This window comes from Haemaphysalis longicornis, unplaced genomic scaffold (genome assembly GCF_048455015.1).
Source record: "Haemaphysalis longicornis isolate Haplotype H1 unplaced genomic scaffold, Haemaphysalis longicornis Haplotype H1 scaffold_27, whole genome shotgun sequence".
In the NCBI taxonomy this organism is placed as follows: domain Eukaryota; kingdom Metazoa; phylum Arthropoda; class Arachnida; order Ixodida; family Ixodidae; genus Haemaphysalis; species Haemaphysalis longicornis.
The window spans coordinates 4,115,841-4,139,935 of record NW_027526325.1 but is presented as its reverse complement, the minus strand read 5'-3'; the positions used below and the strand labels follow the sequence as shown (position 1 = coordinate 4,139,935).

At 48.5% G+C, this 24,095-nt stretch overlaps 2 non-coding genes across 2 annotated transcripts; both read right to left on the bottom strand.

Moving 5' to 3' along the window:
* Positions 1-1,223: 1,223 nt before the first annotated feature.
* Trnan-auu (transfer RNA asparagine (anticodon AUU)) lies at positions 1,224-1,296 on the bottom strand. The gene has a single exon. It is a non-coding gene; the product is annotated as a tRNA-Asn (tRNA).
* Positions 1,297-7,643: 6,347 nt separating this feature from the next.
* On the bottom strand, positions 7,644-7,716 carry Trnat-agu (transfer RNA threonine (anticodon AGU)). The gene has a single exon. It is a non-coding gene; the product is annotated as a tRNA-Thr (tRNA).
* Between the last annotated feature and the right edge of the window lie 16,379 nt (positions 7,717-24,095).

Sequence of the window (24,095 nt, the reverse complement as noted above, 5' to 3'; positions counted from 1 at the left end):
TCCGACTCTGACTTCTCGGGGTGAAGGGGACCTTCTTTTTAACCCTCCAGCCGTGACACGACAGTCTACGACATATGAAGAGTGGTGGGCCAGCGTTGAACCCTCTTAACCTCCCTATGGCACCAAGACTGCCAGAACAGAGGCCCTCGCTACGCATGCAGCAAATCAGAATAGGAAATGAGGGACCCGTTGGAATAAGCCAGAAAATAAGCGTTGGCAGTCAAGAAAACGTCGCAAAGCAAAGGGGAGGATATGGTAGGTCATTGAAACATACAAATAATTTGGAAAAAAAAGGGGGAGAAAAACTGCCCGCCAGGTGGGACAAGACCTGCAGAATACTAGTCTGGTGCGATAACCACTACGCTACCAGCGGGGCTAGTTTTCCCCTCCACTTTCTTGGGTACTAATGTCAATATAATTTTTTCCTGTGCTTGGTTGTGGTAGCCAGCGCCACTCCGACTCCGATTTCTGGGGTGAAGGGGACCTTCTTTTTAACCCCCCGGCCGTGACTCGAGTGTCTACGACATTTTGAGAGTGGTTGGCCAGCGTTGAACCCTCGTAACCTGCCTGTAGCAAAGACTGCCAGAACAGAGGCGCTCGCTACGCATGTAGCAAATCAGAATAGGAAATGAGGGACTTGTTGGAATAAGACAGAAAATAGGCGTTGGCAGTCAAGAAAACGTCATAAAGAAAAGGGGAGGATATGGTAGGTCATTGAAAAAGACAAATAATTTCGAAAGAAAAGGTGGAGAAAAAAATGCCTGACAGGTGGGATCCGAACCCTCGACCTGCAGAATACCAGTCTGTTGCGACAACCACTACGCTACCAGCGGGGCTAGTTTTCCCCTCCTGTTTCTGGGGTATTTATGCCAATGTAATTTTTTCCTGTGCTTGTCGGGTGGTAGCTAGCGCCACTCTGACTCCGACTTCTCGGGATGAAGGGGACCTTCTTTTTAACCCCCCGGCCGTAACTCGAGTGTCTACGACATTTTGAGAGTAGTCGTCCAGCGTTGAACCCTGTTAACCTCCCTATGGCACCAAGACGGGAGGAACAGAGGCCCTCGCTATGCATGTAGCGAATCAGAATAGGAATTGAGGGACCCATTGAAATAAGACAGAAAGTAAGGGTTTGCAGTCAACAAAGCGTCGTAAAGCAAAGAGGAGGATATGGTAGGTCATGGAAACAGACAAATAATCAGGAAAGAAAAGGTGGAGAAAAACTGCCCGCCAAGTGGGATTCGAACCCACGACCTGCAGAGAAATAATCTGGTGCGATAACCACTACGCTACCAGCGGGGCTACTCTTCCCTCCACTTTCTGGGGTATTTATGTCAATGTAATTTTTCCTGTGCTTGGGGGTGGTTGCCAGTGCCACGCCAACTTCTCGGGGCGAAGCGGACCTTCTTTTTAACCCCCCGGCCGTGACTCAAGACTCTACGACATTTTGAGAGTGGTCGGCCAGCGCTGTACCCTCTTAACCTCCATATGGCACCAAGACTGCCAGTACAGAAGCCCTTGCTATGCATGTAGCGAATCAGAAGAGGAATTGAGGCACCCATTGAAATAAGACAGAAAATAGGCGTTGGCAGTCAAGAAAACGTCGTAAAGCAAAGGGGAGGATATGGTAGGTCATTGAAAAAGACAAATAATTTGGAAAGAAAAGGTGGAGAAAAAACTGCCTGCAAGGTGGGATCCGAACCCTCGACCTGCAGAATACCAGTCTGGTGCGATAACCACTACGCTACCAGCGGGGCTAGTTTTCTCCTCCTGTTTCTGGGGTATTTATGTCAATGTAATTTTTTCCTGTGCTTGTCGGGTGGTAGCCAGCGCCACTCCGACTCCGACTTCTCGGGGTGAAGGGGACCTTCTTTTTAACCCTCCGGCCGTGACTCGAGTGTCTACGACATTTTGAGAGTGGTTGGCCAGCGTTGAACCCTCGTAACCTCCCTGTAGCACCAAGACTGCCAGAACAGAGGCGCTCGCTACGCATGTAGCAAATCAGAATAGGAATTTGGGCACCCATTGAAATAGGACAGAAAATAGGGGTTGGCAGTCAAGAAAACGTCGTAAAGCAAAGGGGAGGATATGGTAGGTCTTTGAAACAGACAAATAATTTGGAAAGAAAAGGTGGAGAAAAACTGCCCGCCAGGTGGGACACGACCTGCAGAATACTAGTCTGGTGCGATAACCACTACGCTACCAGCGGGGCTAGTTTTCCCCTCCACTTTCTTGGGTACTAATGTCAATATAATTTTTTCCTGTGCTTGGTTGTCGTAGCCAGCGCCACTCCGACTCCGACTTCTCGGGGTGAAGGGGACCTTCTTTTTAACCCCCCGGCCGTGACTCGAGTGTCTACGACATTTTGAGAGTGGTTGGCCAGCGTTGAACCCTCGTAACCTCCCTGTAGCACCAAGACTGCCGGAACAGAGGCGCTAGCTACGCATGTAGCAAATCAAAATAGGAAATGAGGGACTTGTTGGAATAAGACAGAAAATAGGCGTTGGCAGTCAAGAAAACGTCGTAAAGCAAATGGGAGGATATGGAAGGTGTTTGAAACAGACAAATAATTTGGAAAGAAAAGGTTGAGAAAAAATGCCCGCCAGGTGGGATCCGGACCCAAGACCAGCAGAATATCGGTCTGGTGCGATAATCACTACGCTACCAGCGGGGCTAGTTTTCCTCTCCACTTTCTGGGGTACTAATGTCCATATAATTTTTTCCTGTGCTTGGTTGTGGTAGCCAGCGCCACTCCGACTCCGACTTCTCAGGGTGAAGGGGACCTTCTTTTTAACCCCCCGGTCGTGAGTCGAGTGTCTACGACATTTTGAGAGTGGTTGGCCAGCATTGAACCCTCGTAACCTCCCTGTAGCACCAAGACTGCCAGAACAGAGGCGCTCACTACGCATGTAGCAAATCAGAATAGGAATTTAGGCACCCATTGAAATAGGACAGAAAATAGGGGTTGGCAGTCAAGAAAATGTCGTAAAGCAAAGGGGAGGATATGGTAGGTCTTTGAAACAGACAAATAATTTGGAAAGAAAAGGTGGAGAAAAACTGCCCGCCAGGTGGCACACGACCTGCAGAATACTAGTCTGGTGCGATAACCACTACGCTACCAGCGGGGCTATTTTTCCCCTCCACTTTTTTGGGTACTAATGTCAATATAATTTTTTTTGTGCTTGGTTGTGGTAGCCAGCGCCACTCCGACTCTGACTTCCCGGGGTGAAGGGGACCTTCTGTTTAACCCCCCGGCCGTGACTCCAGTGTCTACGACATTTTGAGAGTGGTTGGCCAGCGTTGAACCCTCGTAACCTCCCTGTAGCACCAAGAATGCCAGAACAGAGGCACTCGCTACGCATGTAGCAAATCAGAATAGCAAATGAGGGAATTGTCGGAATAAGACAGAAAATAAGTGTTGGCAGTCAAGAAAATGTCGTAAAGCAAATGGGAGGATATGGAAGGTTATTGAAACAGACAAATAATTTGGAAAGAAAAGGTTGAGAAAAAATGCCCGCCAGGTGGGATCCGGACCCAAGACCAGCAGAATATCGGTCTGGTGCGATAATCACTACGCTACCAGCGGGGCTAGTTTTCCTCTCCACTTTCTGGGGTACTAATGTCAATATAATTTTTTCCTGTGCTTGGTTGTGGTAGCCAGTGCCACTCCGACTCCGACTTCTCGGGGTGAAGGGGACCTTCTTTTTAACCCCCCGGCCGTGACTCGAGTGTCTACGACATTTTGAGAGTGGTTGGCCAGCGTTGAACCCTCGTAACCTCCCTGTAGCACCAAGACTGCCAGAACAGAGGCGCTCGCTACGCATGTAGCAAATCAGAATAGGAATTTAGGCATCCATTGAAATAGGACAGAAAAAATGGGGTTGGCAGTCAAGAAAACGTCGTAAAGCAAAGGGGAGGATATGGTAGGTCTTTGAAACAGACAAATAATTTGGAAAGAAAAGGTGGAGAAAAACTGGACGCCAGGTGGCACACGACCTGCAGAATACTAGTCTGGTGCGATAACCACTACGCTACCAGCTGGCTATTTTTCCCCTCTACTTTTTTGGGTACTAATGTCAATATAATTTTTTCTGTGCTTGGTTGTGGTAGCCAGCGCCACTCCGACTCTGACTTCCCGGGGTGAAGGAGACCTTCTGTTTAACCCCCCGGCCGTGACTCCAGTGTCTACGACATTTTGAGAGTGGTTGGCGAGCGTTGAACCCTCGTAACCTCCCTGTAGCACCAAGACTGCCAGAACAGAGGCACTCGCTACGCATGTAGCAAATCAGAATAGGAAATGAGGGAATTGTTGGAATAAGACAGAAAATAAGCCTTGGCAGTCAAGAAAACGTCGTAAAGCAAATAGGAGGATATGGAAGGTCATTGAAACAGACAAATAATTTGGAAAGAAAAGGTTGAGAAAAAATGCCCGCCAGGTGGGATCCGAACCCAAGACCTGCAGAATATCGGTCTGGTGCGATAATCACTACGCTACCAGCGGGGCTAGTTTTCCCCTCCACTTTCTGGGGTACTAATGTCAATATAATTTTTTCCTGTGCTTGGTTGTGGCAGCCAGCGCCACTCCGACTCCGACTTCTCGGGGTAAAGGGGACCTTCTTTTTAACCCCCCGGCCGTAACTCGAGTGTCTACGACATTTTGAGAGTGGTTGGCCGGCGTTGAACCCTCGTAAGCTCCCTGTAGCACCAAGACTGCCAGAACAGAGGCGCTCGCTACGCATGTAGCAAATCAGAATAGGAATTTGGGCACCCATTGAAATAGGACAGAAAATAGGGGTTGGCAGTCAAGAAAACGTCGTAAAGCAAAGGGGAGGATATGGTAGGTCTTTGAAACAGACAAATAATTTGGAAAGAAAAGGTGGAGAAAAACTGCCCGCCAGGTGGGACACGACCTGCAGAATACTAGTCTGGTGCGATAACCACTACGCTACCAGCGGGGCTAGTTTTCCCCTCCACTTTCTTGGGTACTAATGTCAATATAATTTTTTCCTGTGCTTGGTTGTCGTAGCCAGCGCCACTCCGACTCCGACTTCTCGGGGTGAAGGGGACCTTCTTTTTAACCCCCCGGCCGTGACTCGAGTGTCTACGACATTTTGAGAGTGATTGGCCAGCGTTGAACCCTCGTAACCTCCCTGTAGCACCAAGACTGCCAGAACAGAGGCACTCGCTACGCATGTAGCAAATCAGAATAGGAAATGAGGGAATTGTCGGAATAAGACAGAAAATAAGTGTTGGCAGTCAAGAAAACGTCGTAAAGCAAATGGGAGGATATGGAAGGTTATTGAAACAGACAAATAATTTGGAAAGAAAAGGTTGAGAAAAAATGCCCGCCAGGTGGGATCCGGACCCAAGACCAGCAGAATATCGGTCTGGTGCGATAATCACTACGCTACCAGCGGGGCTAGTTTTCCTCTCCACTTTCTGGGGTACTAATGTCAATATAATTTTTTCCTGTGCTTGGTTGTGGTAGCCAGCGCCACTCCGACTCCGACTTCTCGGGGTGAAGGGGACCTTCTTTTTAACCCCCCGGCCGTGACTCGAGTGTCTACGACATTTTGAGAGTGATTGGCCAGCGTTGAACCCTCGTAACCTCCCTGTAGCACCAAGACTGCCAGAACAGAGGCACTCGCTACGCATGTAGCAAATCAGAATAGGAAATGAGGGAATTGTCGGAATAAGACAGAAAATAAGTGTTGGCAGTCAAGAAAACGTCGTAAAGCAAATGGGAGGATATGGAAGGTTATTGAAACAGACAAATAATTTGGAAAGAAAAGGTTGAGAAAAAATGCCCGCCAGGTGGGATCCGGACCCAAGACCAGCAGAATATCGGTCTGGTGCGATAATCACTACGCTACCAGCGGGGCTAGTTTTCCTCTCCACTTTCTGGGGTACTAATGTCAATATAATTTTTTCCTGTGCTTGGTTGTGGTAGCCAGCGCCACTCCGACTCCGACTTCTCGGGGTGAAGGGGACCTTCTTTTTAACCCCGCGGCCGTGACTCGAGTGTCTACGACATTTTGAGAGTGGTTGGCCAGCGTTGAACCCTCGTAACCTCCCTGTAGCACCAAGACTGCCAGAACAGAGGCGCTCGCTACGCATGTAGCAAATCAGAATAGGAATTTAGGCATCCATTGAAATAGGACAGAAAAAATGGGGTTGGCAGTCAAGAAAACGTCGTAAAGCAAAGGGGAGGATATGGTAGGTCTTTGAAACAGACAAATAATTTGGAAAGAAAAGGTGGAGAAAAACTGGACGCCAGGTGGCACACGACCTGCAGAATACTAGTCTGGTGCGATAACCACTACGCTACCAGCGGGGCTATTTTTCCCCTCCACTTTTTTGGGTACTAATGTCAATATAATTTTTTCTGTGCTTGGTTGTGGTAGCCAGCGCCACTCCGACTCGGACTTCCCGGGGTGAAGGGGACCTTCTGTTTAACCCCCCGGCCGTGACTCCAGTGTCTACGACATTTTGAGAGTGGTTGGCCAGCGCTGAACCCTCGTAACCTCCCTGTAGCACCAAGACTGCCAGAACAGAAGCACTCGCTACGCATGTAGCAAATCAGAATAGGAAATGAGGGAATTGTTGGAATAAGACAGAAAATAAGCGTTGGCAGTCAAGAAAACGTCGTAAAGCAAAGGGGAGGATATGGTAGGTCATTGAAACAGACAAATAATATGGAAAGAAAAGGTGCAGAAAAAATGCCCGCCAGGTTGGATCCGAACCCACGACCTGCAGACTACCGGTCTGGTGCGATAACCACTACGCTACCAGCGGGGCTAGTTTTCCCCTCCAGTTTCTGGGGTATTTAAGTCAATGTAATTTTTTCCTGTGCTTGTCGGGTGGTAGCCAGCGCCACTCTGACTCCGACTTCTCGGGGTGAAGGGAACCATCTTTTTAACCCCCCAGCCGAGACTCGACAGTCTACGACATTTGAAGAGTGGTAGGCCAGCGTTGAACCCTCTTAACCTCTCTATGGCACCAATACTGCCAGAACAGAGGCCCTCGCTACGCATGCAGCAAATCAGAATAGGAAATGAGGGACCCGTTGGAATAAGACAGAAAATAAGCGTTGGCAGTCAAGAAAACGTCGTAAAGCAAAGGGGAGGATATGGTAGGTCATTGAAACAGACAAATAATTTGGAAAGAAAAGGTGGACAAAAAATGCCCGCCAGGTGGGATCTGAACCCACGACCTGCAGAATACCGGTCTGGTGCGATAACCACAACGCTACCAGCGGGGCTATTTTCCCCTCCATTTTTGGGGTATTTATGTCAATGTAATTTTTTCCTGTGCTTGTCGGGTGGTAGCTAGCGCCACTGCGACTCTGACTTCTCGGGGTGAAGGGGGCCTTCTTTTTAACCCCCCGGCCGTAACTCGAGTGTCTACGACATTTTGAGAGTAGTCGTCCAGCGTTGAACCCTGTTAACCTCCCTATGGCACCAAGACGGGAGGAACAGAGGCCCTCGCAATGCATGTAGCGAATCAGAATAGGAATTGAGGGACCCATTGAAATAAGACAGAAAGTGAGGGTTTGCAGTCAAGAAAACGTCGTAAAGCGAAGAGGAGGATATGGTAGGTCGTGGAAACAGACAAATAATTTGGAAAGAAAAGGTGGAGAAAAACTGCCCGCCAGGTGGGATCCGAACCCACGACCTGCAGAATACTAGTCTGGTGCGATAACCACTACGCTACCAGCGGGGCTACTCTTCCCCTCCACATTCTGGGGTATTTATGTCAATGTAATTTTTCCTGTGCTTGGGGGTGGTAGCCAGCACCACTCCGACTCTGACTTCTCGGGGTGAAGGGGACCTTCTTTTTAACCCTCCAGCCGTGACACGACAGTCTACGACATTTGAAGAGTGGTGGGCCAGCGTTGAACCCTCTTAACCTCCCTATGGCACCAAGACTGCCAGAACAGAGGCCCTTGCTACGCATGTAGCGAATCAGAATAGGACATGAGAGCCCATTGAAATAAGACAAAAAAAAGGGTTGGCACTGAAGAAAACGTCGTAAAGCAAAGGAGAGGATATGGTAGGTCATTGAAACAGACAAATAATTTGGAAAGAAAAGGTGGAGAAAAAATGCCCGCCAGGTGGGATCCGAACCCAAGACCTGCAGAATATCGGTCTGGTGCGATAACCTTTACACGACCAGCAGGGCTTGTTTTCCCCTCCACTTTCTACCCGTTGAAAAAAGAGAGAAAATAAGCGTTGGCCGACAAAAAAACTAGGAAAGCAAAGGGGAGGTTATGGTAGGTCATTGAAACCGATAAAGAATTTGGAAAGCAAGAAAGTGGAGAAAAAAATGCCCGCCAGATGGTATCCAAACCCACGACCTCCAGAATACCGGTCTGGTGCGATGACCACTACGCTACCGGCGGGGCTACTTTTCCCCTCCACTTTAGGGAGTATTTATGTCAATGTAATTTTTTCCTGTTCTCGGGGTTGGTAGCCAGCTCCACTCCCACTCCGACCACTCGGGGTGAAGGGGACGTTCTTTTAAACCCCCTGTCCTTGACTCGAGTGTCTATGACATGTCTAGAGTGGTCGACCAGCGTTGAACCCTCCTAAGCTCCCTATGGCACCAAGACTGCCAGAACAGACGCCTTCGTTACGCATGTAGCGAATCAGAATAGGGAATGAGGGACTCGTTAAAAAATGAGAAAATAAGCGTTGGCAGTCAAGAAAACCTCGGAAAGCATAGGGGAGGATATGGTAGGTCATGGAAACAGATAAAGAATTTGGAAAGAAAGAAAGTGGAGAAAAAAAATGTCCGCCAGGTGGTATCCAAACCCACGACCTCCAGAATACCGGTCTGGTGTGAAAACCACTACGCTACCGGCGGGGCTACTTTTCCCCTCCACTTTAGGGAGTATTTAGGTCAATGTAATTTTTTCTGTGCTCGGAGTTGGTAGCCCGCTCCACTCCCACTCCGACCACTCGGGGTGAAGGCGACCTTCTTTTTAACCTCCTGGCTTTGACTCGAGTGTCTATGACATGTCTAGAGTGGTCGACCAGCGTTGAACCCTCCAATGCTCCCTATGGCACCAAGACTGCCAGAACAGAGGCCTTCGCTATGCATGTAGAGAATGAGAATAGGAAATGAGGGACTCATTGAAAAAAGAGAGAAAATAAGCGTTGGCCGACAAGAAAGCCTAGGAAAGCAAAGGGGAGGTTATGGTAGGTTATTGAAATCGATAAAGAATTTGGAAAGACAGAAAGTGGAGAAAAAATTCCCGCCAGGTGGGATCTGAACCCACCACCTCCAGAATACCGTTCTGCTGCGATAACCACTACGCTACTAGCGGGGCTAGTTTTCCCCTCCACTTTCTTGGGTATTGATGTCAATGTAATTTTTCCTGTGCTTGGGGGTGGTAGCCAGCGCCACTCCGACTCTGACTTCCCGGGGTGAAGCGGACCTTCTTTTTAACCCCCCAGCCGTGACTCGAGACTCTACGACATTTTGAGAGTGGTCGGCCAGCGTTGAACCCTCTTAACCTCCCTATGGCACCAAGACTGCCAGAACAGAGACCCTCGCTATGCATGTAGCGAATCAGAATAGGAAATAAGGGACAAGTTGAAATAAGACAGAAAATAAGGGTTGACAATCAAGAAAACGCCGTAAAGCAAATGATGGATATGGTAGGTCATTGAAACAGTGAAATAATTTGGAAAGATATGGTGGAGAAAAAATGCCCGCCAGGTGGGATCCGAACAAACCACCTGCACAATACCGGTCTGCTGCGATAACCACTACGCTACCAGCGGGGCTAGTTTTCCCCTCCACTTTCTGGGGTATTGATGTCAATGTAATGTTTGCCTGTCCCTGGGGGTGGTAGCTTGCGCCACTCCGACTCCGACTTCCCGGGGTGAAAAGCACCTTCTTTTTAACCCCCTGGCTTTGATTCCAGTGTCTACGCATTTTGATAGTGGTCGGCCAGCGTTGAACACTCTTAACCCCCCTATGGCAGCAAGACTGCCAGAACAGAGGCCCTCGCTATGCATGTACCGAATCAGAATAGAAAATAAGAGACCCGTTCAAATAAGACAGCAAATAAGGGTTGGTAGTCAAGAAAACGTCGCAAAGCAAAGGGGAGGATATGATTGGTCATTGAAACAGACAAAAAATGTTGAAAGAAAATGTGGAGAAAAAAATGCCCGCCAGCTGGGATCCGAACCCATGACCTGCAGAATACCTGTCTGGTGCGATGACCACTACGCAACCAGCGGGGCTAGTTTTCCCCTCCTCTTTCTGGGGTATTTATGTCAATGAAATTTTTTCCCGAGATTGGGGGTGGTAGCCAGCACCGCTCCGACTCTCACTTCTCGGGGTGAAGGGGACCTTCTTTTTAACCCCCTGGCTTTGATTCCAGTGTCTACGCATTTTGATAGTGGTCGGCCAGCGTTGAACACTCTTAAACTCCCTATGGCACAAGACGGCCAGAACAAAGGCACTCGCTATGCATGTAGCGAATAAGAAGAGGAAATTAGGGACCCGTTGAATTAAGACAGAAAATAAAGGTTGGCAGTCAAGAAAACGTCGTAAAGCAAAGGATGGATATGAGAGGTCATTGAAACAGTGAAATAATTTCGAAAGGTATGGTGGAGAAAATATGCCCGCCAGGTGGGATCACAACCCACGACCTGCAGAATACCGCTCTGATGCGATAACCACTACGCTACCAGCGGGGCTAGTTTTCCCCTCCACTTTCTGGGGTATTTATGTCAATGTTATGTTTGCCTGTGCCGGGGGGTGGTAGCTTGCGCCACTCTGACTCCGACTTCCCGGGGTGAAGGGCACCTTCTTTTTACCCTCCGCCCGTGACTCGAGAGTCTACGACATTTTGAGAGTGGTCGGCCAGCGTTGAACCCTGTTAACCTCCCTATGGCACCAAGACTGCCAGAACAGAGACCCTCGCTATGCATGCAGCGAATCAGACTAGGAAATCAGGGACCTGTTGAAATAAGACAGAAAATAGGGGTTGGTAGTCAAGAAAACGTTGTAAAGCAAAGGGGAGGATATGGTAGATCATTGAAACAAACAAACAATTTGGCAAGAAAACCTGGAGTAAAAATGCCCTCCAGGTGGGATCCGAACCCACGACCAGCAGAATACCGGTCTGGTGCGATAACCACTACACTACCAGCGGGGCTAGTTTTCCCCTCCACTTTCTAGGGTATATTTGTCAATGTTATGTTTGCCTGTGCCGGGGGGTGGTAGCTTGCGCCACTCTGACTCCGACTTCTCGGGTTGAAGAGGACCTTCTTTTTAACCCCCCGGCCATGATTCGAGTGTCTACGACATTTTGAGAGTGGTCGGCCAGCGTTGAACCCTCTTAACCTCCCTATGGCAACAAGACTGCCAGTACATAGGCCCTCGCTATGCATGTAGCGAATCAAAATAGGAAATAAGGGACACTTTGAAATAAGACAGAAAATAAGGGTTGGCAGTCAAGAAAACGTCATAAAGCAAAGGGGAGGATATGGTAGGTCATTGAAACAGTGAAATAATTTGGAAAGATATGGTGGAGAAAAAATGCCCGCCAGGTGGGATCCGAACCCACGACTTGCAGAATACCGGTCTGCTGCGATAACCACAACGCTATCGGCGGGGCTACTTTTCCCCTCCACTTTAGGGAGTATTTATGTCAATGTTATTTTTTTCTGTGCTCGGGGTTGGTAGCCAGCTCCACTCCCACTCCGACCACACGGGGTGAAGGAGACCTTCTTTTTAACCCCCTGTCCTTGACTCGAGTGTCTATGACATGTCTAAAGTGGTCGACCAGCGTTGAACCCTCCTAAGCTCCCTATGGCACCAAGACTGCCAGAACAGACGCCTTCGCTACGCATGTAGCGAATCAGAATAGGGAATGAGGGACTCGTTAAAAAAAGAGAGAAAATAAGCGTTGGCAGTCAAGAAAACCTCGGAAAGCACAGGGGAGGATATGGTAGGTCATTTAAACAGATAAAAAATCTGGAAAGAAAGAAAGTGGAGAAAAAAATGTCCGCCAGGTGGTATCCAAACCCACGACCTCCAGAATACCGGTCTGGTGCGATAACCACTACGCTACCGGCGGGGCTACTTTTCCCCTCCACTTTAGGGAGTATTTATGTCAATGTAATTTTTTCTGTGCTCGGGGTTGGTAGCCAGCTCTACTCCCACTCCGACCACTCGGGGTGAAGGGGACCTTCTTTTTAACCCCCTGGCTTTGACTCGAGTGGCTATGACATGTCTAGAGTGGTCGACCAGCGTTGAACCCTCTAATGCTCCCTATGGCACCAATACTGCCAGAACAGAGGCCTTCGCTATGCATGTAGAGAATCAGAATAGGAAATGAGGGACGCATTGAAAAAAGAGAGAAAATAAGCGTTGGCCGACAAGAAAACCTAGGAAAGCAAAGGGGAGGCTATGGTAGGTCATTGAAAACGATAAAGAATTTGGAAAGACAGAAAGTGGAGAAAAAATTCCCGCCAGGTTGGATCTGAACCCACCACCTGCAGAATACCACTACGCTACCAGCGGGGCTAGTTTTCCCCTCCACTTTCTTGGGTGTTTATTATTTATGTCGATGTAATTTTTTCCTGTGCGTGGGAATGTAGCCAGCTCCACTCCGACGCCTACTTCTCGGGGTGAAGGGGACCTTCTTTTTAACCTCCCGGCCATGACTCGAGACTCTACAACATTTTGAGAGTGGTCGGCCACGTTCAACTCTCTTAACTTCCCAATGACACCAAGACTGCCAGAACAGAGGCCCTCGATATGCATGTAGCGAATCACAATAGGAAATGAGGGACCCTTTGAAATAAGACAGAAAATAAGGGTTGGCAGTCAAGAATACGTTTTAAAGCAAAGGGGAGGATATGGTAGGTCATTGAAACAGTGAAATAATTTCGAAAGATATGGTGGAGAAAAAATTCCCGCCAGGTGGGATCCGAACCCACGACTTGCAGAATACCGGTCTGCTGCGATAACCACTACGCTATCGGCGGGGCTACTTTTCCCCTCCACTTTAGGGAGTATTTATGTCAATGTTATTTTTTTCTGTGCTCGGTGTTGGTAGCCAGCTCCACTCCCACTCCGACCACACGGGGTGAAGGGGACCTTCTTTTTAACCCCCTGTCCTTGACTCGAGTGTCTATGACATGTCTAAAGTGGTCGACCAGCGTTGAACCCTCCTAAGCTCCCAATGGCACCAAGACTGCCAGAACAGACGCCTTCGCTACGCATGTAGCGAATCAGAATAGGGAATGAGGGACTCGTTAAAAAAAGAGAGAAAATAAGCGTTGTCAGTCAAGAAAACCTCGGAAAGCACAGGGGAGGATATGGTAGGTCATTTAAACAGATAAAAAATTTGGAAATAAAGAAAGTGGAGAAAAAAATGTCCGCCAGGTGGTATCCAAACCCACGACCTCCAGAATACCAGTCTGGTGCGATAACCACTACGCTACCGGCGGGGCTACTTTTCCCCTCCACTTTAGGGAGTATTTAGGTCAATGTAATTTTTTCTGTGCTCCGGGGTTGGTAGCCAGCTCTACTCCCACTCCAACCACTCGGGGTGAAGGGGACCTTCTTTTTAACCCCCTGGCTTTGACTCGAGTGTCTATGACATGTCTAGAGTGGTCGACCAGCGTTGAACCCTCTAATGCTCCCTATGGCACCAATACTGCCAGAACAGAGGCCTTCGCTATGCATGTAGAGAATCAGAATAGGAAATGAGGGACGCATTCAAAAAAGAGAGAAAATAAGCGTTGGCCGACAAGAAAACCTAGGAAAGCAAAGGGGAGGTTATGGTAGGTCATTGAAAACGATAAAGAATTTGGAAAGACAGAAAGTGGAGAAAAAATTCCCGCCAGGTTGTATCTGAACCCACCACCTGCCGAATACCAGTCTGCTGCGATAACCACTACGCTACCAGCGGGGCTAGTTTTCCCCTCCACTTTCTTGGGTGTTTATTATTTATGTCGATGTAATTTTTTCCTGTGCGTGGGAATGTAGCCAGCTCCACTCCGACGCCTACTTCTCGGGGTGAAGGGGACCTTCTTTTTAACCTCCCGGCCATGACTCGAGACTCTACAACATTTTGAGAGTGGTCGGCCACGTTCAACTCTCTTAACTTCCCTATGACACCAAGACTGCCAGAACAGAGGCCCTCGATATGCATGTAGCGAATCACAATAGGAAATGAGGGACCCTTTGAAATAAGACAGAAAATAAGGGTTGGCAGTCAAGAAAACGTTTTAAAGCAAAGGGGAGGATATGGTAGATCATTGAATCAAAGAAATATTTTGAAAGAAAACGTGGAAAAAAAATGCCCGCCAGGTGGGATCCGAACCCACGACCTGCAGAATACCGATGTGGTGCGCTGACCACTACGCAATCAGCGGGGCTAGTTTGCCCCTCCACTTTCTGGGGTATTTATGTCAATGTAATTTTTTCCTGTGCTTGGGGGTGGTAGCCAGCGGCACTCCGACACCGACTTCTCGGGGTGAAGGGGACCTTCTTTTAAACCCCCCGGCCGTGACTCGAGTGTCTACGACATTTTGAGAGTGGTCGGCCAGTGTTGAACCCTCTTAACCTCCCTATGGCACCAAGACTGCCAGAACAGAGGCCATTGCTATACATGTAGCGAATCAGAATAGGAATTAAGGCATCCATTCAAATAAGACAGCAAATAAGGGTTGGCAGTCAAGAAAACGTCGTAAAGCAAAGGGGAGGATATGGTAGGTCATGGAAACAGACAAATAATTTGGAAAGAAAAGATGGAGAAAAACTGCCCGCCAGGTGGGATCCGAACCCACGACCTGCAGAATATTAGTCTGGTGCGATAACCACTACGTTACCAGCGGGGCTACTCTTCCCCTCCACTTCCTGGGGTATTTATGTCAATGTAATTTTTTTCTGTGCTTGGGGGTGGTAGCCAGCACCACTCCGACTCTGACTTCTCGGGGTGAAGGTGACCTTCTTTTTAACCCTCCAGCCGTGACACGACAGTGTACGACTTTTGAAGAGTGGTGGGCCAGCGTTGAACCCTCTTAACCTCCCTACGGCACCAAGACTGCCCGAACAGAGGCCCTCGCTATGCATGTTGCGAATCAGAATAGGAAATGAGGGACCCGTGGAAATAAGACAGAAAATAAGCGTTGGCAGTCAAGAAAACGTCGTAAAGCAAAGAGGAGGATATGGTAGGTCATTGAAACAGACAAATAATTTGGAAAGAAAAGGTGGAGAAAAAATGCCCGCCATGTGGGTTCCGCACCCAATACCTGCAGAATATCGGTCTGGTGCGATAACCACTACACGACCAGCAGGGCTAGTTTTCCCCTCCACTTTCTGGGGTGTTTATGTCAATTGAACTTTTTCATGTGCTTCGGGGTGGTAGCCAGCACCACTCCGACTCCGACTTCTCGGGGTGAAGGGGACCTTCTTTTTAACCCCCCGGCCGTAACTCGAGTGTCTACGACATTTTGAGAGTGGTCGTTCAGCGTTGAACCCTGTTAACCTCCCTATGGCACCAAGACGGGAGGAACAGAGGCGCTTGCTACGCATGTAGCAAATCAGAATTGAAAATGAGGGAATTGTTGGAATAAGACAGAAAATAGGCGTTGGCAGTCAAGAAAACGTCGTAAAGCAGAGGGGCGGCTATGATAGGTCATTGAAACAGACAAATAATTTTCAAAGAAAAGGTGGAGAAAAAATGCCTGCCAGGTGGGATCCGAACCCACGAACTGCAGAATACAGGTCTGGTGCGATAACCACTACGCTAACAGCGGGTCTAGTTTTCCCCTCCACTTTCTGGGGTACTAATGTCAATATAATTTTTTCCTGTGCTTGGGCGTGGTTGCCAGTGCCACTCCGCCTCCGACTTCTCGGGGTGAAGCGGACCTTCTTTTTAACCCCCCGGCCATGACTCGAGACTCTACGACATTTTGAGAGTGGTCGGCCAGCGCTGTACCCTCTTACCTCCCGATGGCGCCAAGACTGCCAGTACAGAGGCCCTTGCTATGCATGTAGCGAATCAGAATAGGAATTTAGGCACCCATTGAAATAAGACAGAAAATAAGGGTTGGCAGTCAAGAAAACGTCGTAAAGCAAAGGGGAGTATATGGTAGGTCATTGAAACAGACAAATAATTTGGAAAGAAAAGGTGGAGAAAAACTGCCCGCCAGGTGGGACACGACCTGCAGAATACTAGTCTGGTGCGATAACCACTACGCAACCAGCGGGGCTAGTTTTCCCCTCCACTTTTAGGGGTACTAATGTCAATATAATTTTTTTCCTGTGCTTGGTTGTGGTAGCCAGCGCCACTCCGACTCCGAATTCTCGGGGTGAAGGGGACCTTCTTTTTAACCCCCCGGCCGTGACTCGAGTGTCTACGACATTTTGAGAGTGGATGGCCAGCGTTGAACCCTCGTAACCTCCCTGTAGCACCAAGACTGCCAGAACAGAGGCGCTCGCTACGCATGTAGCAAATCAGAATAGGAAATGAGGGACTTGTTTGAATAAGATGAAATAAGCGTTGGCAGTCAAGAAAACGTCGTAAAGCAAAGGGGAGGATATGGTAGGTCATTGAAACAGACAAATAATTTGGAAAGAAAAGGTGAAGAAAAAATGCCCGCCAGGTGGGATCCGAACCCACGACCTGCAGAATACCGGTCTGGTGCGATAACCACTACGCTACCAGCGGGGCTAGTTTTCCCTTCCAGTTTCTGGGGTATTTATGTCAATGTAATTTTTTCTTGTGCTTGTCGGGTGGTAGCCAGCGGCACTCTGACTCCGACTTCTCGGGGTGAAGGGGACCTTCTTTTTACCCCCCAGCCGTGAGTCGACAGTCTACGACATTTGAAGAGTGGTGGGCCAGCGTTGAACCCTCTTAACCTCCCTATGGCACCAAGATTGCCAGAACAGAGGCCCTCGCTACGCATGCAGCAAAACAGAATAGGAAATGAGGGACCTGTTGGAATAAGACAGAAAATAAGCGTTGGCAGTCAAGAAAACGTCGTAAAGCAAAGGGGAGGATATAGTAGGTCATTGAAACAGACAAATAATTTGGCAAGAAAAGGTGGAGAAAAAATGCCCGCCAGGTGGAATCCGAACCCAAGACCTGCAGAATATCGGTCTGGTGCGATAACCTTTACGCGACCAGCAGGGCTAGTTTTCCCCTCCACTTTCTACCCATTGAAAAAAGAGAGAAAATAAGCGTTGGCCGACAAAAAAACCTAGGAAAGCAAAGGGGAGGTTATGGTAGGTCATTGAAACCGATAAAGAATTTGGAAAGCAAGAAAGTGGAGAAAAAAATGCCCGCCAGATGGTATCCAAACCCACGACCTCCAGAATACCGGTCTGGTGCGATAACCACTACGCTACCGGCGGGGCTACTTTTCCCCTCCACTTTAGGGAGTATTTATGTCAATGTAATTTTTTGTGTGCTCCGGGGTTGGTAGCCAGCTCTACTCCCCCTCCGACCACTCGGGGTGAAGGGGACCTTCTTTTTAACCCCCTGGCTTTGACTCGAGTGTCTATGACATGTCTAGAGTGGTCGACCAGCGTTGAACCCTCTAATGCTCCCTATGGCACCAATACTGCCAGAACAGAGGCCTTCGCTATGCATGTAGAGAATCAGAATAGGAAATGAGGGACGCATTGAAAAAAGAGAGAAAATAAGCGTTGGCCGACAAGAAAACCTAGGAAAGCAAAGGGGAGGTTATGGTAGGTCATTGAAAACGATAAAGAATTTGGAAAGACAGAAAGTGGAGAAAAAATTCCCGCCAGGTTGTATCTGAACCCACCACCTGCAGAATACCAGTCTGCTGCGATAACCACTACGCTACCAGCGGGGCTAGTTTTCCCCTCCACTTTCTTGGGTGTTTATTATTTATGTCGATGTAATTTTTTCCTGTGCGTGGGAATGTAGCCAGCTCCACTCCGACGCCTACTTCTCGGGGTGAAGGGGACCTTCTTTTTAACCTCCCGGCCATGACTCGAGACTCTACAACATTTTGAGAGTGCTCGGCCACGTTCAACTCTCTTAACTTCCCTATGACACCAAGACTGCCAGAACAGAGGCCCTCGATATGCATGTAGCGAATCACAATAGGAAATGAGGGACCCTTTGAAATAAGACAGAAAATAAGGGTTGGCAGTCAAGAAAACGTTTTAAAGCAAAGGGGAGGATATGGTAGATCATTGAATCAAAGAAATATTTTGAAAGAAAACGTGGAAAAAAAATGCCCGCCAGGTGGGATCCGAACCCACGACCTGCAGAATACCGATGTGGTGCGCTGACCACTACGCAATCAGCGGGGCTAGTTTGCCCCTCCACTTTCTGGGGTATTTATGTCAATGTAATTTTTTCCTGTGCTTGGGGGTGGTAGCCAGCGCCACTCCGACACCGACTTCTCGGGGTGAAGGGGACCTTCTTTTAAACCCCCCGGCCGTGACTCGAGTGTCTACGACATTTTGAGAGTGGTCGGCCAGTGTTGAACCCTCTTAACCTCCCTATGGCACCAAGACTCCCAGAACAGAGGCCATTGCTATACATGTAGCGAATCAGAATAGGAATTAAGGCATCCATTCAAATAAGACAGCAAATAAGGGTTGGCAGTCAAGAAAACGTCGTAAAGCAAAGGGGAGGATATGGTAGGTCATGGAAACAGACAAATAATTTGGAAAGAAAAGATGGAGAAAAACTGCCCGCCAGGTGGGATCCGAACCCACGACCTGCAGAATATTAGTCTGGTGCGATAACCACTACGTTACCAGCGGGGCTACTCTTCCCCTCCACTTCCTGGGGTATTTATGTCAATGTAATTTTTTTCTGTGCTTGGGGGTGGTAGCCAGCACCACTAAGACTCTGACTTCTCGGGGTGAAGGTGACCTTCTTTTTAACCCTCCAGCCGTGACACGACAGTCTACGACTTTTGAAGAGTGGTGGGCCAGCGTTGAACCCTCTTAACCTCCCTACGGCACCCAGACTGCCCGAACAGAGGCCCTCGCTATGCATCTTGCGAATCAGAATAGGAAATGAGGGACCCGTGGAAATAAGACAGAAAATAAGCGTTGGCAGTCAAGAAAACGTCGTAAAGCAAAGAGGAGGATATGGTAGGTCATTGAAACAGACAAATATTTTGGAAAGAAAAGGTGGAGAAAAAATGCCCGCCATGTGGGTTCCGCACCCAATACCTGCAGAATATCGGTCTGGTGCGATAACCACTACACGACCAGAAGGGCTAGTTTTCCCCTCCACTTTCTGGGGTGTTTATGTCAATTGAATTTTTTTATGTGCTTCGGGGTGGTAGCCAGCACCACTCCGACTCCGACTTCTCGGGGTGAAGGGGACCTTCTTTTTAACCCCCCGGCCGTAACTCGAGTGTCTACAACATTTTGAGAGTGGTCGTTCAGCGTTGAACCCTGTTAACCTCCCTATGGCACCAAGACGGGAGGAACAGAGGCGCTTGCTACGCATGTAGCAAATCAGAATTGAAAATGAGGGAATTGTTGGAATAAGACAGAAAATAGGCGTTGGCAGTCAAGAAAACGTCGTAAAGCAGAGGGGCGGCTATGATAGGTCATTGAAACAGACAAATAATTTTCAAAGAAAAGGTGGAGAAAAAATGCCTGCCAGGTGGGATCCGAACCCACGAACTGCAGAATACAGGTCTGGTGCGATAACCACTACGCAAACAGCGGGTCTAGTTTTCCCTTCCACTTTCTGGGGTACTAATGTCAATATAATTTTTTCCTGTGTTGGGCGTGGTTGCCAGTGCCACTCCGACTCCGACTTCTCGGGGTGAAGCGGACCTTCTTTTTAACCCCCCGGCCATGACTCGAGACTCTACGACATTTTGAGAGTGGTCGGCTAGCGCTGTACCCTCTTACCTCCCGATGGCGCCAAGACTGCCAGTACAGAGGCCCTTGCTATGCATGTAGCGAATCAGAATAGGAATTTAGGCACCCATTGAAATAAGACAGAAAATAAGGGTTGGCAGTCAAGAAAACGTCGTAAAGCAAAGGGGAGTATATGGTAGGTCATTGAAACAGACAAATAATTTGGAAAGAAAAGGTGGAGAAAAACTGCCCGCCAGGTGGGACACGACCTGCAGAATACTAGTCTGGTGCGATAACCACTACGCTACCAGCGGGGCTAGTTTTCCCCTCCACTTTTAGGGGTACTAATGTCAATATAATTTTTTTCCTGTGCTTGGTTGTGGTAGCCAGCGCCACTCCGACTCCGAATTCTCGGGGTGAAGGGGACCTTCTTTTTAACCCCCCGGCCGTGACTCGAGTGTCTACGACATTTTGAGAGTGGATGGCCAGCGTTGAACCCTCGTAACCTCCCTGTAGCACCAAGACTGCCAGAACAGAGGCGCTCGCTACGCATGTAGCAAATCAGAATAGGAAATGAGGGACTTGTTTGAATAAGATGAAATAAGCGTTGGCAGTCAAGAAAACGTCGTAAAGCAAAGGGGAGGATATGGTAGGTCATTGAAACAGACAAATAATTTGGAAAGAAAAGGTGAAGAAAAAATGCCCGCCAGGTGGGATCCGAACCCACGACCTGCAGAATACCGGTCTGGTGCGATAACCACTACGCAACCAGCGGGGCTAGTTTTCCCCTCCACTTTTAGGGGTACTAATGTCAATATAATTTTTTTCCTGTGCTTGGTTGTGGTAGCCAGCGCCACTCCGACTCCGAATTCTCGGGGTGAAGGGGACCTTCTTTTTAACCCCCCGGCCGTGACTCGAGTGTCTACGACATTTTGAGAGTGGATGGCCAGCGTTGAACCCTCGTAACCTCCCTGTAGCACCAAGACTGCCAGAACAGAGGCGCTCGCTACGCATGTAGCAAATCAGAATAGGAAATGAGGGACTTGTTTGAATAAGATGAAATAAGCGTTGGCAGTCAAGAAAACGTCGTAAAGCAAAGGGGAGGATATGGTAGGTCATTGAAACAGACAAATAATTTGGAAAGAAAAGGTGAAGAAAAAATGCCCGCCAGGTGGGATCCGAACCCACGACCTGCAGAATACCGGTCTGGTGCGATAACCACTACGCTACCAGCGGGGCTAGTTTTCCCTTCCAGTTTCTGGGGTATTTATGTCAATGTAATTTTTTCTTGTGCTTGTCGGGTGGTAGCCAGCGGCACTCTGACTCCGACTTCTCGGGGTGAAGGGGACCTTCTTTTTACCCCCCAGCCGTGAGTCGACAGTCTACGACATTTGAAGAGTGGTGGGCCAGCGTTGAACCCTCTTAACCTCCCTATGGCACCAAGATTGCCAGAACAGAGGCCCTCGCTACGCATGCAGCAAAACAGAATAGGAAATGAGGGACCTGTTGGAATAAGACAGAAAATAAGCGTTGGCAGTCAAGAAAACGTCGTAAAGCAAAGGGGAGGATATAGTAGGTCATTGAAACAGACAAATAATTTGGCAAGAAAAGGTGGAGAAAAAATGCCCGCCAGGTGGAATCCGAACCCAAGACCTGCAGAATATCGGTCTGGTGCGATAACCCTTACGCGACCAGCCGGGCTAGTTTTCCCCTCCACTTTCTACCCATTGAAAAAAGAGAGAAAATAAGCGTTGGCCGACAAAAAAACCTAGGAAAGCAAAGGGGAGGTTATGGTAGGTCATTGAAACCGATAAAGAATTTGGAAAGCAAGAAAGTGGAGAAAAAAATGCCCGCCAGATGGTATCCAAACCCACGACCTCCAGAATACCGGTCTGGTGCGATAACCACTACGCTACCGGCGGGGCTACTTTTCCCCTCCACTTTAGGGAGTATTTATGTCAATGTAATTTTTTGTGTGCTCCGGGGTTGGTAGCCAGCTCTACTCCCACTCCGACCACTCGGGGTGAAGGGGACCTTCTTTTTAACCCCCTGGCTTTGACTCGAGTGTCTATGACATGTCTAGAGTGGTCGACCAGCGTTGAACCCTCTAATGCTCCCTATGGCACCAATACTGCCAGAACAGAGGCCTTCGCTATGCATGTAGAGAATCAGAATAGGAAATGAGGGACGCATTGAAAAAAGAGAGAAAATAAGCGTTGGCCGACAAGAAAACCTAGGAAAGCAAAGGGGAGGTTATGGTAGGTCATTGAAAACGATAAAGAATTTGGAAAGACAGAAAGTGGAGAAAAAATTCCCGCCAGGTTGTATCTGAACCCACCACCTGCAGAATACCAGTCTGCTGCGATAACCACTACGCTACCAGCGGGGCTAGTTTTCCCCTCCACTTTCTTGGGTGTTTATTATTTATGTCGATGTAATTTTTTCCTGTGCGTGGGAATGTAGCCAGCTCCACTCCGACGCCTACTTCTCGGGGTGAAGGGGACCTTCTTTTTAACCTCCCGGCCATGACTCGAGACTCTACAACATTTTGAGAGTGGTCGGCCACGTTCAACTCTCTTAACTTCCCTATGACACCAAGACTGCCAGAACAGAGGCCCTCGATATGCATGTAGCGAATCACAATAGGAAATGAGGGACCCTTTGAAATAAGACAGAAAATAAGGGTTGGCAGTCAAGAAAACGTTTTAAAGCAAAGGGGAGGATATGGTAGATCATTGAATCAAAGAAATATTTTGAAAGAAAACGTGGAAAAAAAATGCCCGCCAGGTGGGATCCGAACCCACGACCTGCAGAATACCGATGTGGTGCGCTGACCACTACGCAATCAGCGGGGCTAGTTTGCCCCTCCACTTTCTGGGGTATTTATGTCAACGTAATTTTTTCCTGTGCTTGGGGGTGGTAGCCAGCGCCACTCCGACACCGACTTCTCGGGGTGAAGGGGACCTTCTTTTAAACCCCCCGGCCGTGACTCGAGTGTCTACGACATTTTGAGAGTGGTCGGCCAGTGTTGAACCCTCTTAACCTCCCTATGGCACCAAGACTCCCAGAACAGAGGCCATTGCTATACATGTAGCGAATCAGAATAGGAATTAAGGCATCCATTCAAATAAGACAGCAAATAAGGGTTGGCAGTCAAGAAAACGTCGTAAAGCAAAGGGGAGGATATGGTAGGTCATGGAAACAGACAAATAATTTGGAAAGAAAAGATGGAGAAAAACTGCCCGCCAGGTGGGATCCGAACCCACGACCTGCAGAATATTAGTCTGGTGCGATAACCACTACGTTACCAGCGGGGCTACTCTTCCCCTCCACTTCCTGGGGTATTTATGTCAATGTAATTTTTTTCTGTGCTTGGGGGTGGTAGCCAAGCACCACTCCGACTCTGACTTCTCGGGGTGAAGGTGACCTTCTTTTTAACCCTCCAGCCGTGACACGACAGTCTACGACTTTTGAAGAGTGGTGGGCCAGCGTTGAACCCTCTTAACCTCCCTACGGCACCCAGACTGCCCGAACAGAGGCCCTCGCTATGCATCTTGCGAATCAGAATAGGAAATGAGGGACCCGTGGAAATAAGACAGAAAATAAGCGTTGGCAGTCAAGAAAACGTCGTAAAGCAAAGAGGAGGATATGGTAGGTCATTGAAACAGACAAATATTTTGGAAAGAAAAGGTGGAGAAAAAATGCCCGCCATGTGGGTTCCGCACCCAATACCTGCAGAATATCGGTCTGGTGCGATAACCACTACACGACCAGCAGGGCTAGTTTTCCCCTCCACTTTCTGGGGTGTTTATGTCAATTGAATTTTTTTATGTGCTTCGGGGTGGTAGCCAGCACCACTCCGACTCCGACTTCTCGGGGTGAAGGGGACCTTCTTTTTAACCCCCCGGCCGTAACTCGAGTGTCTACAACATTTTGAGAGTGGTCGTTCAGCGTTGAACCCTGTTAACCTCCCTATGGCACCAAGACGGGAGGAACAGAGGCGCTTGCTACGCATGTAGCAAATCAGAATTGAAAATGAGGGAATTGTTGGAATAAGACAGAAAATAGGCGTTGGCAGTCAAGAAAACGTCGTAAAGCAGAGGGGCGGCTATGATAGGTCATTGAAACAGACAAATAATTTTCAAAGAAAAGGTGGAGAAAAAATGCCTGCCAGGTGGGATCCGAACCCACGAACTGCCGAATACAGGTCTGGTGCGATAACCACTACGCAAACAGCGGGTCTAGTTTTCCCT